Genomic DNA, 5,884 nt, shown 5'->3' with positions numbered 1-5,884 from the left:
AGTGTATTAAATTGTATGTATTTTTCTTCTTTTATACTGCTTTGTGTGCACATGAATACACAGTGCACTGCCCTGCTTTCTTGTGAATACAATTGTATCTTATTACAGGATAAAATGGTGGATTAAAGGAGAAAAACACATCTGCTCAGACTAAACAAAGAAAGAAAGGACTGATGGTAAGTCTGGAAGAGATTTTCAATGTTTGTTTAAAGGTACATTTAAGTGATGCTGCATTAAAGGACTCAGCATAAGAGGTTCTCCTCAACAATTATTCTAGAAACACATGAACTGTAATCTTAACTCTCAAAATTGTGCTTTATCCCTCTGATGCATGAATTATGAAAGCCTTGGTCAAGATTTTTTTCTTAAGTGCTTTTATTCTTCTCAGGACATGAAAAAAAATGTTTAACTCTTTTTTTTTCAAAAATATGTTTTTTTTATAAAGTTATAAACTTGTCCACTCCAGTGGACTACATGCGCCTGAGCACTTAGCATGAAATACTGTGAATTTACTGTAAAAATTAATTACCTTGTGTTCTATTGTAAATATACAAACACTTGTTTGCTTGTATCCTTTGAAAAACATCTCAGCAATTTTTTTGGAACTTTCAACTCATAAGGCCCCAATGTTTAGACGTAAATAACAAAACCAATCAACAGTCCTAGCTATGAATCCTACACCTGAATATGGCAAACTATCTCCAACAAGAGAAACATTTTTGAGTCTACACAGTTCTATAACGATGCAGGACAGTATTACCAAGCCCTTAGTAGCATGCTGGAAGAAAACACAAACTGACATCTTAGTCTCTGCATCTCCAAACAGTTCTATGTTCATCACACCTAGGCTGTGCGAAAGTTTGCAACGCATCCAGGGCACAATGGCACACAGCATTGCATGCAGATGTATTTGGTCTTCCGTGTGCACACAACATCATGGCACCTGTTTGCATTTTTCACCTCGGTCAGTTGGGGCCAGTGATATCCTGTGGCAAACCTGACCTCACAGGCTACTTTGGTGACTGCTCTCCACTTCACGGGTTGTGGGGTCCCACTGGGTCTTCCTCTTTTGCATTGCTGGAGGGAGAATCTCTTCTCTTGTTACTGACAGTTCTTTCCCATACAAGTTGGTGTTGTAAATGGTAAATGGCCGGTATTTGTATAGCGCTTTTCTAGTCCCTAAGGACCCCAAAGCGCTTTACACAACCTGTCATCCACCCATTCACACACACATTCACACACTGGTGATGGCAAGCTACAATGTAGCCACAGCCACCCTGGGGCGCGCTGACAGAGGCGAGGCTGCCGGACACTGGCGCCACCGGGCCCTCTGACCACCACCAGTTGTATGTTATATTATCAATTAGATCTGCTGGAAACAGATGTCTGAAGAAATCTATGGGATCCTTCCCCTCCACATTCAATTTCCACTCTCCTAGAAAAGGAGGCAAGTCTCCAACCAAGTCATTGTCTTGGACTTTCCAAATATTTTTGCGGGCTTGAGTATGGTCAGGTGCCATGTACCCATCTCCCACAGCTCCCTGATCATACTGACCTTCCTCTTCATCCTGCCCCTCATCGTTCTCACTTTCTGCATCCTGACTGTCTGTGTCTTCATCAGCCGTAGTTCCTATGTCTCTGTTCTGCTCTGGCAGCCACTCTTATCATCACTGGACTTATCACTGAACTCCTCATCACTGCACTCATCAATGAAATCATCATCACTGGAGCTGGATGGAATTTCCTGGACTATTCTGTACGCTGCCTTATTCTTTGCTGCATTTGAAGTCTACAAAATATGATAAAATAATTATTATAGTAACTCAAACTACAGCTGATCTGCACAGAAATATATATTTTAAATGAGTAGCTTATAAATGTAACAATTATATGCTTAATTATAACCAAAACAGTCCCAAAAAACAGTGAGACAATTTATGACTTATGTTAAAAAAATATAGTAGGTAATGCATGATGTCCACTACAGTGGACACATGGTTAATTGTAGTTTTCTACATATTAGACATAACAATTTCTTATTCCAAACAGATAATATCGTTCCCTAGATGTTACTGCATATCATCATATTTTTTTTACCTGTTGGGCTCTTTTAGCATAGAAGGATTGACAGGATATGCCAGCAGTGGTCGGCAGGGGTGACAGTTTGTCTGCCATCTTTGATTCAGAGGAAATTTACTTGCAGTTGCACTAACTGAACACTGAATTGACCTCAATGGAGCATGGCAGCAGAGAGCACTCTAGAGGCTAATATGCAGTTCCACCATAGAAACCAATGCATTAAAGAGATATGTACGTTTTAGTAGCTGTCCACTCCAGTGACCACTATGCATCAGAGGGTTAAAAAGAGCCAAATTATGATTAAATTCAGTCTTTGCCAAATATATGTTGAGAGAAAAAGGGTCAATAATATGCAAATATTTTTTATTGATATAAATCACTCCCATATACACAATTATAAAGATGATGTAAAGCACTTTGAATATATTAGTCATTATTTTAATTTGAAATAATGTTGTATTCAACCATCCATACACAGGATCTGGAGCCTATCACAGGCGTAAAAGGTGAGGCGTAACTTGGAAAGGCTGCCAGTCTGGATTCTGCTATATGATTAATAAAATTTGAACCCAGCATTTCACAGCATTAGAGATTTCCAGCTCATCGTTTGCATTCCATTAAGTCATTCCCACAGGCTCGAGATCATCCATGTGTCATCACTGCTTATGTGAAAATAAATACCAAACTGTTTGCATTGGATTTACCAAAGGGAGATAAGGTGAAAATGCCATTATAACATATTTTTTAAAAACCTTAATCAACAAAGATGATGTTGACCTCATTCTGCAACTGTTTATAATAATGTAAAAGGGGAAGATGTGCAAGTCAACGTTTCTGCTCCAAAAATGAGAAAATAACGTTAGAAAGGACAACACAAGAAAAAACAGGGTAACACTAACCTGTGAGAAATATGATGACCATCGAAACAAAGGTTATCATAGGTGACTAAAATCAAACAAAAAACCTAAAAGAGGATGTTATTTTTAAAAATTATTTATTATCGTTATTGTGGAAAAAACTAGCAAAATCAAAAATAAAATTTTCATTTTAAAAAAATGTAACAATTTTGTTAGATTACAGATATTTTGTGCCAAATTTTTAAATTGAAAAAGTTTGAAAAACATGGAGGAAATTTCCTTAGCTGTAGTATTTGTTCATTTGTCAAATTTATTATCTTAACTTACCAAATGACACTTTAACATGTTCACTGAGAATGTGGAAGTCTACAAGACTGTGGGTCAACTGCCTCCAAAAAGTTACACCTATATAGATTTTCCTAAATCTTCCCTCTTGGCATATGCCCTAAATAATGTTTAAAGACTAAAACTAGTGGTGAAATTAATAAAAATATAGATAAAAAAAAAACATAAAACAATAAAGACACTGAAACACTGGGGTCTCAGAAGAAGAAAAACCCTTGTTCAAGCGTCACTTAGAGCCACTAGCTCCATCTAGTGGTTATCCATTCAACCCCTTTTCTAATTTTAATGCAAAAACTTAATCAGGAGAATAAATAAAATTTTCTTCTGGAATATTACAGATATAGAATTTGGCATAGCTGTTTTCTAATATTTCCTGATGTCTATGTTTACATAATATTAAAGTAAAATATCAAATCAATCTTTCCTAGAGGGAAATAATGAAATGAACACAGGCATGAATATATATACTAGAAACACTCTTGATTTAAATAAATAAATAAATGAATAAATGAGTGAATCAACTGGATATGAAAAGGTTCTAATCATCACAGAGGTGTGAAATTGGGGTAAATGCCTGGACTGTTTTTAGCAGGATTTCATCTTACTGGCACTTCCACATGACTGCTTCAGTGAGTCACCACTGTGATCCGACTATTTGTACTCCTCCAGACACCGAGAGACACAAACCAGATGCATTACTGAAAGCATAATTTAAAAATCCTCTTAGCTGCCCATGAAAATACATTTTGTTCTCCCTTTGTTGCATCGTGAAAACGACAAACAAAAAGGTGCAATATTAGTCATACTGGCAATTACCTTCGGTGGGTTCAGTTGGAAGATGTATATTCTTATTCCTGGCAATTTGAAAAGCAAATTCACTTGCTTGGGAATTTTGCATTCTGACCAAAAAGGGTACATTAATTCTATATTGAAATGATGCATATTAAGTACTTTTTTATGTTAATACATTTTGGATGAGAAACAGAAACTGGGTCACAAGAAAGGTCAGCTTGTGGTTGAGATGATTTAATGAAAATGGGAATTTGAGCTGGCTTTCTCCAGCAAATTTACACACTCCTGGTGTATTTGTATAAAGAACAGAGAGGACATTTTAAATCTCCCCGAACTCTTTCCCACTGTGGAGAAGATGTCGGAGAATAAGGATGGAAAACCTATGAATATATTTTTTTTCTTCAGACCAGTCTGAGAAATCTGCTTGAGCTTTTGGTATTTGCAGAATATCCTTTTTTTCCCCCAACACCATAATAACCTGATATAAACCAGTGTAAATGAAAGAGATTTGAAATAAGCTCACAGACTGTATTTAGATTTCCGATGTGTAGATATATTTATAACCCATTGACTGTCTTTTGCTCTTCTGATATTGGTTAAGGCTGGCACGGCACTGCACTGGTTAGCACATTGGGGGGGGGGGGGGAAATAGTAAAAACAAACATAAATAATTATTTGCAATGCAGACGCTGCCACAGACTTGGTCTCTTTCACTCCAACTTATTGTCATCCATCCATTTTCAAGTTGTATTTGCATGAAAATAACACTAGAGGGCAATAGTAGCATATCTTTAAATGAGCCTATCCACAAGTAATTTTTTTCATTCAAACTATTGAAATTCACACTTAAGCACCACTTTTTTTTTTTTTCCTGGTGTGTATAGACGGCTTTACGGAGAGCTGCCAAGCAGAAAAAGAAAACTATCCTTTTTAATTAAACTGCTCTGAATTTGCCACTGGACTCAAGGCACTTTTTCAACCGTGGTGGGGAAAAAAGAAAAAAAGCAAATTATTTAACAATGGAAAAAAAAATTCGAATAGTAAATCAAGTTTTTAAAATCTTACATAAGCGAACAGCCATAAAATGTAAATGTGTTTATTATTCATGAGAAGTGTCATAGTGACTAGTGCTGCGAAGTAGAGTAGAGAAGTGTTACTGCTGAATAATTTCATCGCTGACATTTTTAATAACAGTAAGAAGAAGTGGTATAATAAAAAAAAGGGGTTAAAAATGTATAAGTGCTATGATAGACTCCTTTTTGCTGCCTGTGGTGTGCCACACCTATGACAGCCCTTCCAGCAACCCTGATGTGGATAAGCAGAAGAAAATGGATGGAGGATTTAAGAAAAGAAACAAATAAAATACATTTTAGTCAGATATGAAGTATTCCCTCACAAATGTATATTTAACAACCTAAAACTGTTTGTTTTAGTGCATCCCTGAATAAATGTCCTGTTATATTTTCCAGTGATTTTCCATGGTTATGCCAAATGAAGCCAATTTAATCTGTCCAGATGTATTTGAAAAATTGCTTCAGAAATGATCCAGGTCTCTATTTAAAGCTTGTATTTCAACAAGAAAGCTGCTGTTTTTGGACCTAGGATCACAATCCTCTTCATAACCCTTTGACTAGCTGCACTGAACCCAGACATGCAAGTTAAATCTGGTAACAGTAAAGCTAATGTACATATTATCGCATATCCAGATGGTTTTTAATAGCAGAAACCATTTAAGGTTTAAAAAAGCAAAAACAAACAGATTTATTCCATCTGTACATTTCTGTACTACTCTTCTTATCAATCATTAACAC

The sequence above is a fragment of the Aulonocara sp. 'chitande type north' Nkhata Bay genome, linkage group LG8 (assembly GCF_057382095.1).
Source record: "Aulonocara sp. 'chitande type north' Nkhata Bay isolate Kocher_YH1m ecotype deep benthic linkage group LG8, A_spYH_male_GT1.1, whole genome shotgun sequence".
Classification (NCBI taxonomy): domain Eukaryota; kingdom Metazoa; phylum Chordata; class Actinopteri; order Cichliformes; family Cichlidae; genus Aulonocara; species Aulonocara sp. 'chitande type north' Nkhata Bay.
Note: the sequence above shows the minus strand (reverse complement) of the source record.